General features: G+C 38.8%; 1 protein-coding gene across 4 annotated transcripts in view; it reads left to right on the top strand.

The window, feature by feature from the left end:
* The window catches only part of LOC124547561 (cGMP-dependent protein kinase, isozyme 1-like), a 408150-nt gene that overhangs the window by 144937 nt on the left and 245174 nt on the right, over positions 1-18039 (top strand). The window lies entirely within an intron of this gene.

Genomic DNA, 18039 nt, shown 5'->3' with positions numbered 1-18039 from the left:
ACTGAACACTGATTTTTGTTATCACACAGCTCACAATATCAGTTTCATAATGGCAAATGAGCAATGCTCAAAGATGTTTCACAATCACTGGTAGATGTCACAGAGATCAAAACTTTTTTCTTTCATTTTTTGGGAGAACAGACTTTGAAAGGTATTGATAAATGTGGAAACACAAATGAGGGATATGATGCTTTTATTGATCTTTTGTTTTGTTGTTGTTATTTCCCCAAAACAATTATAAAATAATAAAAACAAACATAAAAATAACAGGATAACAATAGGCAGATATCTTTATAAAATAAATGATGGAAACATGACACAAATCCATTAGCTTATATAACTGATCAAATTTTTATATATACAAGTATGTGCTCTACTGCAGAATTATTGAATACTGGATTTGGTGATCACACAGCTCAGAAAATCTGTCTCAAGAAGAAAATAAGCTACACTCAGACATGTGTTTCTCAACCAATAGTGATTGTTGCAGTGACCAAATCATAAATTGTCTTGCATCTTTACTAGGAAAGAGTGACTTGGTAAAATACTTGTGCATGTGGAAAAAAATGGTATAAGTATTTTTTCTTATTATTTTGCAAAGTGCTTTGTCTAAAAAAATGAGAAAATAATTACAACACACGCAAAAATAACTATATGTAAATATAGAACCAAATATCTTCACAAGGGAAATGATTTCCTCATGAAAAATACATACAATATAATTTTTTGGCTGGTATAACAAAATTATGCCTAAAACGGAAAAAAAACAAAAAAGATATTGTATAATTATGCAAGAACATAAGCAAAATGAAAGCTATGTGAAAGAGACTAAAAAAGAAAAACAGGGAGAGCATCAGAACATTAAGCTTCTGTAAAACTCATGGGTAATATTTGATCCTAGGACACACACACACACACACACACACACACACACAAACAGAGAGAGAGAGACTTAATGTGGATTATGGAAACAGTGTATAGTAAATCTAAAACCCTTTTATTACAGACAGTCCTTGTAATAGACCAATTATTAAGTCTGTTTTCATATCCAAATTCTTAGAAAAAAAACTCAAATAAAAATTCTCTTATGGATATATGCAATAGTTCAATGAAAGACTGTATATTTCCACAAAAATTAAAACAAAAAGATGCCTCCATTCGAGAAATGATGGAGAACATATGTGTTAAAATATAAACTGAAACCCATATGAGATTCTTCCAAAGCAGTTGAAAAAAATTTCGAAATTAGATGTATGAGTTTCATAGAAAAGTTTATTTCATTTCAAGAAACTACCATGGCTTCCACCCAGAGTCTTCTTTTCTTGTTTTTAAGTGCCACTTTAACAGCAATAGATTAGAAAGAGCATATTGTGTCAATATGCCTTGACTTTCAAGAATCTTTTGAGGTTATAGTTTAATGTATCATGTATCCACTAGAGAATCTGAGGGGCTGATGGACTAGCATTACAGTGGATGAACATATACACTGAAGAACCAAAGAAACTGGTACACCTGCCTAATATCATGTAGGGCCTTTGAGAGCACACAGAAGTGCCACAACACAATGGGGCAGGGTCTCGACTAATGTCTGAGGTAGTTCGCGGGGAAATGACACCATGAATCCTGAAGGGCTGTCCATAAGCCCATAAGAGTAGGAGAGGGTGGAGGTCTCTTCTGCACAGCATGTCGCAAGGCATCCCAGATATACTCAACAACATCATGTCTGGGGACTCTGGTTGCCAGCAGAAGCATTTAAACTCAGAAGAGTGTTCCTGGAGATACTTTGTAGCAATTATGGACGTGTGTGGTGTTGCATTGTCCTGCATGAATTGGACAAGTCCGTCGAAATACACAATGGGCATGAATGGATGCAGGTGACCAGACAGGGTGCTTATGTACATGTCACCTGTCAGAGTCCTATTTAGACTAATCAGTGGTCCCATATCACTCCAATGGCACATGTCCCATGCCATTACAGAGCCTACACCAGCTTGAACAGTCCCCTGTGACACTCAGGCTCCATGGATTCATGAGGTCGTCTCCATACCCGTACACATCCATCTGCTTGATACAATTTGAAATGAGACTTGTCCATCCAGGCAACATGCTTCCAGTCATCAACAGTCCCATGTCAGTGTAGATGGACCCAGTTGAGAAATAAAGGTTTGTGTTGTGCAATTATCAAGGGTACATGAGTACCATTCAATGATGTTTCATTGAATGGTTTGTGGACTGACACTTGTTGATGACCTAGCATTGAAGTCTGCAGCAATTTGTGGATGGGTTACACTTCTGTCACACTGATCTATTGTCTTTAGTCAACATTGGTCCCAGTATTGCAGTATCTTTTTCCAGCCACAACGATGTCAGAGATTTGATGTACTGGATTCCTAATACTCATGATACACTCGTGTAATGGTCATAGGGAAAAATCCCCACTTCATCACTACTTTGGAGATACAGTGTCCCATCACTCATACACTGGCTATAACACCACGTTCAAACTTGCTTAAATCTTGATCACCTGCTATTGTAGCAGCAGTAACTGATCTAACAACTGCCCCAGACATTGCCAACAACGGTGCCATATTCTGCCTGTTTACATATCTCTGTATTTGAAAACATGCATATATCAGTTTCTTTGGTGCTTCAGAATATATGCAGAATAGGAAACAGATATTTGAAATTATGTATGAAGATGAGAGTAATATATGCCCCTACTAACCTAAAGAACAAAATCTAAAATATTGCATCCAACAAGTCTCAGTTTTAGGGCCTATACTCTTTCTACTCTTATAAATGGCTTAGATGCACCATATTTTGCCATAAAAACACTGCTGTCTATTAAAATTAAAACACAACGAAAGATAGCACCTGATCACCTTCCGTCTGTATGCTTGCAATGACCACAGGAGCGTCACTATGCTATTTGCTCCGATGTCCTATTTTATTTACTTTGATGACTCCCTCTCATCATGGTTTGATTTTTGACAACAAATGTTGAGGTCACGTTGGTTTGCTAATGTGACACTTTTCACCTGAGGATGCTATTTTAATGTACCGAAACCAGTTGTGACTACAAAGAAATTGCCAGTGACAGCTGTTTTGCGGTTCATTTTACTTCCATTCATTATGAAGTTTAGTGGCTGTGACTGCTTGCATTAGAAACTTCTATCCAATCATTTGACTATAAAAATGTGTAATCCACTTTGTGTCAATCTGACATATGTCACAGTCTTAATGGCTGATGATCTAGATTAAATTAGCTTATGTCACCAATGTACTGCTAAAAGAAAGTGTACTAAATATTTCCATAGCAAAGTTGAGAAGGGTAACATATTTTGAAAAGTCTAGGTGTATATCAATGAACATTGTACACAATATATACTTAACACAAGCAGAAGTAGTCCAGCAATATGGTTTGACACTATGTGGAATTTTATCCTCTAGAAAATGCAGTTTATTAGCACATCAGGGACTTGTAAGATCCCTATAACATGTAACATCAGAAATCTCATGCGAACCTTTATACAGAAAACTGAAAGTTATTCCATTTCCTTCTGTATATACCCTGAAATTAGTTTTATTTGTAGGTAGTGGGGAGCAGGCATAGTAATTATGGTGATAAATTATCACTTGCAGTCCTGTTACTTACTATGAATGCTTTTATTCTTGTAAAATATGCACAATGCATTTAGTATAGAGCACGTACTACAGAGAATTGATCTGCCTAAGATACAGTTGTTCTTGCTGTGGTAGGGCAGAGATATAATTGGGAGTAGAGCCAGTGGTTCTATGTCCCTACAGAGCGATCCCCCCCCCCCTTCCCCTCCCCTCCCCTGCCCCCCCCCCTTCCCTGCCAATAGGTGTGGAGCAGGGTGACTGGTGTACATCATGATGCATGGTCCTGTTTCCGATGGCAAGGTTCAACATATTGTAGTCCACCAGGTGCATGGGTGGCGGTAAAGGTTGGCTGGCCCATGATGACAGCAGTGGGGCCGATGGGGTGGTGGCAGTGTCCATTGAGGTGTTGGTGGCTGGTGGTGTATCATCCGGTGTTGTTGCAGCTGTCTGTCTACTGCCTGTGGTGTCCAGAGTGTCAGTCATTGTTATGAAGTGCTCTGGGGCTGGCATGAGCAGGTAGCTGTCCACTGAAAAAGTGGATTGCAGACCAGCTGTGTCTATTGTAGGCAGAAGGGACGTGGAGTGCTCTAATGACCTCAAGACCATGCTGTAGCCCAACTATCTATTGCTAAAGTTGGCCCCAACCATGAGTAGTGAGTCCTGCAGCATTATGGAAATGCCATCTGGGGGTAGTCTAGGCTGACTGTAAATTGGCTTGAGGGACCTGGAGCTGGGGCCAGTGGAGGGTAAACACTGGGTGTATCCACTAAAGTTCACGCCAGTTTTAGGTGGTTTAGTGACACTATTGTCATTTTTTTAGCTTGCAGGATATCAACAGTGTTTGTCCCTCATTTCAACACCTTGTACAGGCCACTGTACGCAGGGTGGAGTGCAGGTTTGACAGCGTCAGTACTGAGCATGATGTGTGTACATGATTGGAGCACTTTGTGTATAAAGATGGACAGTTTGGTGTGGTGGGGTGACAGTGGGATGTGACAAGGTGGGTGTGGTCCCTGACACATTTTACTGGATCTGGCAGGTAGACGTGCACAGTGATTTGGATACAGACTCTGCTGGGATGGTGATCGGTTCCCCATAGAGCACCTCTGCCAGTGAGGCATCCAGATCTTATTTATAGGTAGCTAATATGCCCAGGAGCACCCAGGGGATGGCCTCGGTCCTCTCCTGGTCATGGCATAAGAGCACTGTCTTGAAGGTGTGGTGCCACCATTTCACAACTCCATTGGATTGAGGATTGAGGATGGTAGGCCATTGTGTAGAACTGGTGGCACCCAAAGAGGCAGCAGAGCTTGGAGAACAGTGCCAACTTGAACTGCCAGCCCTGGTCAGATGTCACGGTCTCTTGGCAGCCAAAGTGCTGCAATCCATAGTGTGATGAAAGCTCAGGTGATGGTGTCAGCCAAGATATCAGTGAGTGGTGCAGCCTCCACCCGCTGAGATGTCCTGTCTATGGCTGACAAGATGTACTTGTATCAATTTCAGGTGCCAGCTGAGGTGGAAGTGTGCTAATGTCAGCACCTATGTTGACTAGGGAGTACGCTCAAAGAAGGTTGTCATAGACAAAGAGCCTCACACCGTTAGAATGTAGACACAGAATGTGATGAGTGTTGTCATGTTTCGTAGCGAAGTGGCCTGAAGCAGGATTGCAACCTGAAGCACCTGTATCAGGCCACTGTACTAGCTTGGGTAGCTGAAGGGTGAATGATAGCAGTGCACTTTGGCTCTGAAGTGGGCATGGAATCAGCAGGGGCAGTGCTGCCAAATTGGTGCAGCGTCCTGGCCAGGTGAGTTGTTGTGATGGTTAGGCATGGGTTGATGGCTGGGCATGAATGCAGCAGGTGCTTGTTTACATTCCACCACAAATGAGGTGCCTGGGTTCATTGTGGCATATGTTTGTTCATGCCTTGCTGCAGTGGAGTCTTGTGAGGCTGCTGTGGGCATGGCGTGGAAGGGCTCGGGTGAGTTCAGAGCAGCTCGGTGACTGTTGGTGGCTGGGCGCTGCACAGTGAGTGTAGCCCAGGCTGGCTGTAGATGCAACCTGAGTTGGCATCAGCGCTGGAACCAATGCAAGTGTTTATCAAGGCATGATGTTTTGCAAGGGCAAGCATCCAGTCAGCAAGGCATAACCAGGCTTTCAGCAGTTTGTTCTCATGAATTAGCATGGCTGTCTGTACATTTTCAGGCAGCTTGAGAAGCCATAGTGACCAGAGAGCATGATCTGGTAAGAGATTTCTGTCAATTTGGAGGCGTAACTTGTGGCAGAGTGTTGATAGGGTATCGTTACTCAGCAATGTCAGCAGTGGATAGGTGGAGTTGTTCAGGTGAACATGACAGGCACTGTAGTATGAGTGTCTTCACTGTCTCATATCTGTCAGTGGTTGCTGCGTACAATAGGTGGTTGCTGGTAAGATCAGTTTCAGTGTGGTGGTGGTTCAAAAGGACCAAAAACTTGTTGTGGTCATCTGTGATTCTGGCTGACTGCATCACGCACTTGCAGAATGCGAACTATACATGCTGAGAATCAACTTGTAGCGGCGGCAGATGTAACTTGGTGTGTGGCCGGTGGTAATCTGCCTGGTGATGAGGGGCTGGGACCAGTATGAAGTTTTTGTAATCATGTGGAGTACATGTTGTGAGTTTGTGAACACTGTCTGTTGGCACTGATAGAGGTGGCAGGTGGTGTTGTGGTGTGGAGTCATGGTAGGTATGTCGGTAATGTAGGTGTCATGACCTTTTGCCACAGGACCCGGCACTGATCTCATGGCTGGCACGTCGTCATTTTGGAGGACGGCATCATAGTGGGGTCACGAGTAATATTGGGCATTGGACGGGTCCTCGTTGGTGGCAATTGTAGTGGATGGTGCATCGGTGTAGGTCACCCAGTGCGGCAGCTGTTGTAGGTACTCCTTGTGTTCCAGTGGTGCGTAAGCCGTAGTTGCATCCAGGATCGCCATATTGATATGCTGTGGTTGCGAGGTCTGAAAACCCTATATGATTGCAGGTAGTTGTGGTGTGGCTGCTTGTTGAGTGACGTCATGTGGCAGGCATGGTCTGGAGTGTGGCATGGCTGTTGTTGGTGTGACGCGGGTTGCGACCTGGCCGTAACGAGTGTGACGTCATCCAGGTATTGTATGGTATTGCACAGAACGTAAAGTTCAGGTGTAGGCCATGGAAAAACACGGTCTGGCACATGATGATCACTTGTAGGATGATGTTGTCCACAAAACCCGTAAATATCGGTTCTGTGCAGTGGAAGGTGGTCACTTATGGTATGGACTGTTTGTCAACAATTGCGAACCTCTACAGTGTCCATAATTTGGTACATTGCACATGGTATCTCATTACACCCTGAGCTATTAGAATGAAAATGAGTGCAGTGTAGTTCTTTAACAGTGACACTGATTGGTATTTAAGTAGCACTGGTTAAGTGGGAGGTGTAGACGGCGGCAGGTGGCCATTGTTCACCATGTATGGTCATTGTTGATGTACCACAGTTAATTAAGGGAGTGGTAGGCTTCATCTCACCACATTCACTGATAACATCATATTTGATTTGTGATTTAGTGTGTTAGTCTATTTGCCAAGAGGTAACGATCCCCTGGTTCGGCTGTTGTTGAAACAGTAGGAACATTGTTGACTGTTCAATAACCAGAGTTGCACTGCTTATATCATCTGCAAATCGGTGAGAAGACCAAGTAAATCATCTGTAGTGATGCCAGATGATGCAGCACTGTCATTGGGCATATTCTGCATGGTGTGGAGTTTGTATCCCACAGTGATTGGCAGCGTTCCAGTGCGAGTGTAACTGGGTGTTCCACGGCATGAGTGAAAAAAAAAAAAAAAGAATAATGGGGTCACCACTATAGGTAGTGGGGTGCAGGCATGGTAATTATTAAGATAAATAATCACTCACACTCCCATCACTTACCATGAATACTTTTATTCCTGCAACATATACACAATGCATTTAGCATAGAGCTTGTACTACAGAGGACTGATCTGCCAAAGATACAGGTGTTCTTGCTGTGTTAGGGGAGCAATATAATTGGGGGCACAGCCAGTGGTTCTATGTCCCCACATATTCATTGCAAAATATTAGTTGGAAGGAACCACAACGATTTTAAAAATGAAATTTTCTGTTCCTACAAAATAAAGAGCATGCACGATTTATATAATCAGCAAACATATAAGACATTGAGAGATAAAGAACTTCTAGAAAAAGGGAGAAAAGTCTGTATGATAATTTACCATAGAGTGCAAACTCAAAGAAAGATATAGAAATATTTAAGTGACAGTCAAGTATTACCTTTTGTAAAAATACTACTGCATCCTGCAAGAATTCCTAGTGATACAACTTAATCTTGCACAGCAACACAAAATTGCAAAACTAAATAAAAATAGAACATTGTAAAATTATGTTTTTAAGTTTACTTGCATGAGTAGGACAAAAAAAGAATGTGTTCATTAATGTTAACACTAATCTTATATACATATCCTATGAATTGACCCATTCCACATCAATCTGAAAGAAGAATCATTCAAATTATGTGTGAAACATGTAACCAATTAACTCACTAGCTATGTTAACATACTGTAGAAATGAAATGACTGTAATGCCTATTGAAAGGCAAATCTGAGCATTGGAGTCATAATTAAAATAGTAAGTATTTGCTTTTCAGTAAGTCTCTTCTCCTTTCTGAATTTTTCAAACCATCAACCATGTAATGTCCATCAAAGTCACACTTCCCCTACTTTTTATTTTGTTTCTTCAGTTACTGTAGCTTCACTTTCCAACCTTTTTGGTAGTAAAAACATATTTTAATAATAACAATTCTGTGTTTTCTTATTTCCTGACTTTTACACAATAACTGATTCTTCTGTTTTCAAATGTCACTGAACTTTTATTACAGAAATGAGAGTATAAAAATCAGGTTTGGGCTGTAGATAAGCTCATACTTACTAATAGTTTTACATTACTTATTTTTTCCATTAAAACTGTTATCTTGCATGTTCATTGAAGTACAGGGGCTGTAGCACTCTCAGGTCCTCCTTGCCAGCACTCTGTATGCCACTGGTAGCTCCACGTAGTTGCTGCTGGGACATAGGCATTTCTGTTGTCTAACTCGATCCATCACACACCACCCAAGGAGTATCTCAAACAAAAACTCAAAATACAAAACAAACGTTTGATCATGTATAGGATATCATCTACATATAAATTACAGTTTTTTGACCGATCTTTTCCCATTTAATTATTACTAACATTATAATAAAAGTTAATTTTTAGGACACTTTCTCATTTGAAGGGAATTAGGGTACAGAAGTTCTGGCACCTCTAGGACTTATGGGAAAATTCATAAATTTAATTCAGCTGAATTCTATACTCCCTCTTTATGTACAAAATGTATTAATTTTTTCATTAAATTCTGTCAGGGCTTGACACTATATTGCTTCTAAAATAGTGTTATATTTTCTATAATTGTGTCACACATCACCAGGCTAATCCATATAATTTTTATCATCATGGAATCTTACATAATCTGCAAGATCACTATGTTGATCTGTCCTTTCCTGCAGGTGATTTATGGACCAAAAAAGTACAAATTGCATCAAAACAGCAATTAAGATGTTTGAAATAAAAACAGAACTGAAATTTGTTGCCTCATAATGTACAATTGCTAGTTATTGACTTGAGACTCATGATATTGATATTGAACAAGTCAATTTTTGTGAAATGATGAGAAGATGAGACAACATCAGTTAATGTGATGATTATGAAGTGTATGCCCACTACAATATAGATAAGTTTTCATATATAAAACTGTAAGCAAATGTGTGCATGCCGGTTACTGTCTTTATGCTCTTCTCAAAAACTTATAGCAGTTTTCTAGTTAAAAAGCAAGAGGATTTCTACAATCCCGCACTGACAGTGCCCCATCTTCATAATAAACACTGAGTTGCAACACATGCCATATAAAGGTTTGCAGGATGAATGCCACAATCCACACATGCCTGTTACCAAGTGAAAATCATATTGGAGGTCAACATAGCCAACGGCACCAGCAAACTTTTGGTCATGCATACTGTTGCACCTCATGTAAAAGTGCACATCCTCAGCCAATGGGCATGTTGCATTTTAAAATAGGGTTGCATCTAAGCACCTTTATTAAACCTAACATCAATATAGTAGATGACTATAACAAATACTAGCGTGACATCTACCCATCACATATTTGACCAGAAGACAAGCATTTCATGTTGAAGTGCATATCCACGCCCAAGGGGGCATTGCAGTACCTTTATTAACCAGTCACATGTAATATGTAAAGTACAATGAAACAAATCACAGTTGTTGCTCCGTTATAGATTTTGTGCCACACTTACAGCTGGTTGTCTTGCAGAAGTCTACATACATTTAGTTTAACTATGTACAGCTTACTGGCCCAACAAACTATTGTATTGCTTTTAAATGTTGTATGTACGTAAACTAAATGTATGTAGACTTCTGAAAGACAACCATCTGTATGTACAACACAAAATTTATAATGGAGCAACAAATGTGACATGTTTAATTGTCCTTTATATTAGATGTGACTGGTTAATAAAGATTTTAATTCAATGCGCCTAGTGACCTTGGACACACACTTGAACATGAAATGCTTGTCTTCTGTTCAAATATGTGACAATTAATGTCACACAAGTATTTATATTTGTGTAATACCTCTACAGTGGTTGTTTTCATTCACTATATTGATGTTAGGTTCAATAAAGGTGCTTAGACACATTCCCATTTTAAAATGTGACATGCCTATGAGCTGGCGATGTGTGCTTGTACGTGATGTGCAATGCTAGTGCCATCGAAAGTTTCGTGGTGCTGTTGGCTGTGTTGACCTCCTGTTTAATTTTGACTTCACAACAGGCATGTGTGGACTGTGGCATTCATCCTGCCAAAATTTATGGAGCATTTGTTGCCACTCAGTGTTTGTTATTAAGGTCAGGCACCATCAGTGCAGGTATGTTTGCATTTAAATTATTAATTTCTATTACATTTGAACTTTTTATTGTAATACCATTCTTATATTCACTGTTCACTGACAACTATGTGCTGTTGTTATAGCCTCAGTGGACCAGGCATGAAAATGAACCTGTAAGGATTCAAAACTAGCTGTCTAATAAATAACTGCCAATGTTGACAGAACCATTAATAAATGCTTTAAGAAACCCTTATAAATCTTATAATATTGTTTAATTTTTTCATATCCCTTACACCCAAAACTAACCTTTATGAATTTCAATGATGGATCCCCATTTTGGAGCCAGCGCATATCTTTGCATATTGCTGTCATCTCCTTCTCTTCCTCTACACCTTTTATGTGCATTATTTGGAACTTTTTCTTAGACTCCATTTCTTCCTCACACTCTCCCTCAATGACTGGTAACTGGGACAAGGCATCTGCCATATGGTTGTCTATCCCTTTTATATAGTCAATACAATATATAAACTATTCCAGAACCACAGCCCATCTCTTTAGCCTATTGTTCAACAGTTTACATTCTTAGCGGTAGCTCAAAGCTTTATAGTCAGTAAAGATAACAAACTGCCTGCCTTCCAGATAAATCCCAAATTTTTGGAAGTCAAATACCACAACCAATAATTTCTTTTCTGATATCCCATACATTAGCTCATGCTTAGATAGTATGCAACTAGTGAATACTATAGTTCTTCTTACTAGTTTTCCATCTATCCTTTTCTCCTGAACCAGGATTGATCCTACACAATGATCTGAACTGCCAGATTCAAAGTAAAAAGACAATGACATATCCAGATAGTATAGTACTTTACGATAAACTGAGCCGCTCTTGATAGCTTCAAATTCCTCATCACACTCAGCAGACCAATTCCACGTAACGTTCTTTTTTAACAACCTACATAGATTTGGTGAATTCATATTGTAATCACTGATGAATGTCCAATAAAATGTACACAGTCCAGTAAATGAATTCAGTGGCTTCCCATTTGCTGGTCTCTTGCTCTCAGCAACAGTTTTTATCTTCTCCTTTTTAGGCACTACACCCTTAGAAGTTAACAGGTAGCCTAAGAATGACAATTCTGCCTGGACAAATTCAGGTTAAGCGTCATCCCTTCTTTACGCATTGCTTTGAACACATCCTCCAATATTTGGTTATGTTTCTGTCTTGAGCTGCTGGTTATCAGTATGTCAATAAAGCACAAAATAAGTTTTAGCAATAACTCACACACAAGAACAATGATTCAGTGCCCTGATGAACACAGCCAAGATATTCATAATTCAAATGGGATCACTCTAAACATATATGTTCTGCCTTCAAACAAGAAAGCAGTGTACTTTCAGTTAAATTCAATTTATTATCATCCTTTTTATCATATACATGATATAGGAATTGTCATATGGAAAGAGAGAGAGAGAGAGAGCGTGATTTATATTCTTAACAATTAAGGGAAATAACATTTTCTTAATTACACTTTACATATTTCGCCTTCTTTTTACATGCGAGATGGAAAAATGGGTTTTTACAAAAGTTTATAAAAATATCCATTAAGGGAAATACCATTTTTTTTTATTACTCTTTTAACATTTTCTTAATTACACTTTACATATTTTGTCTTCTTTTTTACATGCAAGTTGAAAAAACAAAGGTTTATACAAAAAATCAAAAGATGAGCTTTATCTGTTTAAATAGCAAAGAAGTTCATCAGTGCTATAGTAACTCTGACCTAATAGTAGCCTTTTAATTCTTTTTTAAATATATTTAAGTTTTGTATGTTTTTTATTTCTTTTGGTAAGGCATTGAACATTATTTTGGGTAGGTACGTCACACTATTTTGGTATAAGGCTTTTGAATGTATGTTTATATGGAAATCGTGTTTTTTTCTGGTTTGGTAGTTGTGTTCTTCACTCTTTAGAGAAGATAATTCTTTATTTGACTGCAGGAAACATACTGATTCATACATGAATAAACTAGTCAGGGTCAAAATTTTCAACTCTATAAAGAATCCTCTGTAGGCAACACCCTTCAGAATACAAATATCTCACTTTTGGAGCTTAAAACAACTTTTTGAGAAATCTGTATTCCCCAAAATATAATACCATATCTTAGATTACTACGTATGTAAGAATAATAGGCATATAGTACTATTTAAAAATTGCAGTTTTCTTTACATTTTCTTAACTTATAATAGTATTTGCTAAGTTTTCATTCAATAGTTCAACATATTTTTCCCATCTTAAGTTATTGTCCAGCCATACACCTAAAAATTTTGTAAAAGAATTTGTTCTATCAGACATTTCCCAATCTCTACTATTATGTTATTTTTTACTTTGTTCCTTATGCACTTAAAATTCATGACAGTTGTTTTTGTGTCATTTACAATTAAGTAATTGTCCTTGAACCATTCAGCTGCCTCATTCATTGTTGCTGATATGTTTTCTTGTAGGTCAGCTTCACTAACTCCCTTGATAAAAAGGCTCATATCATCTGCAAAAAGTACTGATTCTACACTTGTTAGATGGTTAGGAAAATCATCAATAAAAACCAAGAAGAGCAGAGAGTCTAGAACAGAACCCTGGTGTAAACCACTTCCTACTCTCTTCAGCTTACCTCACCTGCCAGAAACCAGAAGTTAAATCTAAATTAGAATGAGCTGTATACTGTTAAAATTTTGCAGAATTTTATTCATGTTTTCTGGTTGGTCATTCTCTTTTACAATTATTTTGTTTAGTTTCCTTGAATCTAACACAATCCTCACCAAACCATTCTTTCTTTTTGACTGTAACAATTGGTTCATTGTAATCACTCCTGCCCAACTCAATAACCTTCCAGTCAAGCATTTTCTTTTTTCAGGCCCTTACTACTTCCTTGACTGCCACAGTGAAAGTGTTAGCCCTAATTATTTCATGAGGCACTACCTTTAAATAATATTTAAAATCAACAAAACTCAACAACATTTTTATTACTGCAATCAACCTCAAATTGACTCATTAATTCATCATTATCATACACAACATTATCAGGGGCACCCATCGTACAGTCACAACATTTTCATATAAAACATTACTTACTGCTTCACCATGTGCACCCACTCATACAGGCACAAATCAATTTTGTCAGTAACAGCACATGGTCCACTGTGAGCAGGCTCACATACATTAATATCTGAAGAACTTCCCTTATTGCTCATCTCCATGTCCAATTACATAATCTGTTTACAAATTATTTCATTATTATTTGCTTTGCACCTCATTTCCACCTCAACACATGATTCTACTTCTGGCAGAGCAACTGCCTCTGTTTCAAAATTATCTGTAATCTTCATTGATGCTAAACCCATTCTATTTTCTTCATTATCTTCCAGTTCAACCATCTTATTACTGCCAAACAATTCCCCAACATAATAGCTAAAATCATCATTGTTACATTTATCCATATTGCATGTATTATTAATATTGTTCCTCCTGTTCCAATTACTGTAGTTATTAAACCATTCCCATATATTTTCATTACCTATTATTGCATCCATGTTGTGCATAGCAATCTCTGTTCATTGTTTCTCTATACAATTCTCTTCCATCTTATAAACATGTCTGGTTCTGTTCTTTGCATATCCATTAGGTTCCTGTTGACCTTGAGTGAGGCTCCCATTTGTTTTCTGTCAGTCTGTCCAGAAAGCTTGTACTCAATGCACTCTCAAGTCTTAGTCCTTGCCTCACTTTCTCTCTCCTCTGTTCAAAATTCTCCCTTCTTTCATTGTAATTCCCATTGTCTCTTTGCTGTATATCTCTCCAGTTCCTACTGCCCACTCCTATCGACCCCCCCCCCCTTTCTCCCATTTCTATGATTTCCATTGAAATTATTATTGTTGTAATTACCTCTGTCATGATTTCTGTTACTGTTCCTCTGCTCATAAAATTTTAGTCTGCAACACAGTGCCCTGTTGATGTATTCTATGAAATCCAGAAACTCTTCTACAGAATCAGTAGAGCTGTGGATGAGTTTCCACTGCAGTAATTCTGTAAGTCTCCTCTTTAATGTCGAGATTTCTGTAAGCACCCCAAATGGCTAATCCAAATGCTTCAATTTACTAAATTCTCTCGCATAAAATTTCCTCATGCACTCTTTACCAATCTTATAATCTGATCCAAAAATTCATTTTATAATCTTATTTGTTTATCTTGAGTCCAATATTTATTTAAGAACATCATTTCAAAAGTCCTGAAACCAACAAACTGCTCTGCATGCTGATTACTCCATGTCTGGGTTCCCCCTTCTAACTGCTGTTTTACAAATTTAATTTTAGCTATTTCACTCATGCCAGCAACAAAATTATATTTTCATGCAGCCAAGAAGTCCACTGCATGGTGCTTAATCTCTCCATTGATTGGTTGGTACTCAATCCTTGCCACATGGGATGCTCCATCATTAAATTTCGCTACCCAATTGGATTGAAGAGTTCCTAGATAACAGAACGCAGCATGTCATTCTCAATGGAGAGAAGTCTTCTGAAGTAAGAGTGATTTCAGGTGTGCTTCAGGGGAGTGTCATAGGACTATTCACAATATACATAAATGACCTTGTGGATGACATTGGAAGTTCACTGAGGCTTTTTGCAGATGATGCTGTGGTGTACCGAGAGGTTGTAACAATGGAAAATTGTACTGAAATGCAGGAGGATCTGCAGCGAATTGACGCATGGTGCAGGGAATGGCAATTCAATCTCAATGTAGAAAAGTGCAATGTGCTACAAATACATAGAAAGATAGATCCCTTATCGTTTAGCTACAAAATAGCAGGTCAGCAACTGGAAGCAGTTAATTCCATAAATTATCAGGGAGTACGCATTAGGAGTGATTTAAAATGGAATGATCATATAAAGTAGATCGTCAGTAAAGCAGATGCCAGACTGAGATTCATTGGAAGAATACTAAGGAAATGCAATCCGAAAACAAAGGAAGTAGGTTACAGTATGCTTGCTCGCCCACTGCTTGAATACTGCTCAACAGTGTGGGATTGGTACCAGATAGGGTTGATAGAAGAGATAGAGAGGATCCAACGGAGAGTAGTGCGCTTCATTACAGGATCATTTAGTAATCGCGAAAGTGTTACAGAGATGATAGATAAACTCCAGTGGAAGACTGCAGGAGAGACGCTCAGTAGCTCGGTACAGGCTTTTGTTAAAGTTTCGAGAACATACCTTCACCGAAGAGTCAAGCAGTATATTGCTCCCTCCTAAGTATATCTCGCGAAGAGACCATGAGGATAAAATCAGAGAGATTAGAGCCCACACAGAAGCATACCGACAATCCTTCTTTCCACGAACAATACGAGACTGGAATAGAAGGGAGAACCGATAGAGGTACTCAGAGTACCCTCTGCCACACACCGTCAGGTGGCTTGCGGAGTATGGATGTAGATGTAGATGTAGATGCTACATTATTTATTGATTCCTTCAACTCATTTATCTGTTCCTCTCTGTTACTAACTTCCCCTTCCAGCTTTTCACCTATATTTTATAACAATTAGCAATGCCTACATTCACTGATTTAAACTCTCCGTTTGTTTTTGTATTTCATAATTTATACATTTCTTTTCTTGTGCCTCAGTTCACATCACAAGATGATCTTCCACAGTTTCCACTTTGGCTACCAATCCCTTTTCTACCTCATTAACTCTGAGAATAGCTCCCTCAACCATTTTAACTGTATTTTCAACTTTATTGTTGTTCTCAGTGAATTTACTACCTAGTTGAGCAAACTCACTGCACTTATCTTATCATCAAGCTTCGATTCCATTTTCTCCAATTTTGAATCTATATTTCCAAATATTTCAGTTTTTATACTTCCAATTTTATTCTACATTTTTAATCTGTATCTCCAACTATCTCAGCTTTTATACTCCCCATTTGTAAATCTATCTCCTCTAATTTCTTATTCAATGTTTCAAAAAACACATTCAGGTCACTTCCTGGTTCCCAATCTATTTCTTCCCTTCTCTGTGGCATGCTATAACTATTAACATCACTCCATGCACCCACTGACCCACAACCATTTTGCAGATTATTAATTTCATTGGTCATGTCTGGCTATGAGAAAAATTTACAATTCAGCCATTGACTGTATTTAACTTGCATTTCCTTGCCAACATATGCAGCCTTACTGCTCCGTGTTTTGTCCAATGATGATGCAATATTGCCCACAACATGGACCACCATGTGCCTTGTGTGATGTTGTGTGAAGTCACTGTCTCCTCTGCTTGGAGCCAATGTGATGTTGCCAACATGTAATGCTGTGTGAAGATGCTACTTCTCCAGCTTGGTGCTGATATGATGCCACCTCCATGCAACACTGCTTCTGCTGTTTGGCGCTGATGCAATGTTACTCACATGTGACACCATGTAAATGGTGCCTCTGCTGCTCGCTGACTTTGCCCACATGGACTGCTGTACCAGTGACATACAGTGAGGCCATTGTCTGCCACTGCTCTCACTAACATGCACTGTCATCTTTATCATCTGCACTAAGTGCACTATTATTGCTGCTGCTCCTACTTTTACCACTGATGCACTATACAGACACTTGCAAGGCTGCACACTAACTGCTCACTACTAAAACTTGGATACTGGGACAACTAATCCAAAATATCAACACAATAAAAATGCCACCCAATCCAGGATGAGCCAACACTATTACAATATTGTCACCCATTCCACAGGGTGAGGGCAATGTACAGCCATTAACTTTGAGTGTGGGCTGCTTACATCAATAGAGATTGGCCATACGCTGTTGCTCTTTAGCCCAGTGACACAACATAATAATGTTAATACCAAAGTCTTATATAAGCTGTGGGACATTTGGGAATAATTTAAGAAAAGATGTTCCGAGTTTGGATCTGTCAGTCAAAGTTCCAAAGGATAATAACATTGCTCAAAACAGGTTGATTTTTAAGTTTCATACAAATCCCCTTTAATTATTTTTTAGAGAAGCACAATGTATGTGAAGGGTGGCCCCTAACAGTAATTCATTGAATGACTGGACTGTGTCTGTCACCAGTGCAAATTTTGGTATTACTTTGTGAAGATGTAGCATTATACCCAGCAGCATTATGCTAAATCATAATGTACAAGTCCCGATATATGAAAATAACATTTGTGGCATACACAGTGCTGATAGCATTACCAGCTGCAGACTAAATACCTCACCAATGCTCCAGATGCAAGACAACAGGCAAAAGACCACGAGGCTGCCCCACATGCTTAATTAAGAGTTTCACATGACCATCCCTTGGTTCAGTGCAGGTACTTTCATCCTGACCACCATTCATAATTTTCATAACAGTACTTACGATAAAACATATGAAAAA

This window comes from Schistocerca americana, chromosome 1, assembly GCF_021461395.2.
Source record: "Schistocerca americana isolate TAMUIC-IGC-003095 chromosome 1, iqSchAmer2.1, whole genome shotgun sequence".
In the NCBI taxonomy this organism is placed as follows: Eukaryota; Metazoa; Arthropoda; class Insecta; order Orthoptera; family Acrididae; genus Schistocerca; species Schistocerca americana.
This window is presented reverse-complemented; position numbering and strand designations above follow the sequence as displayed.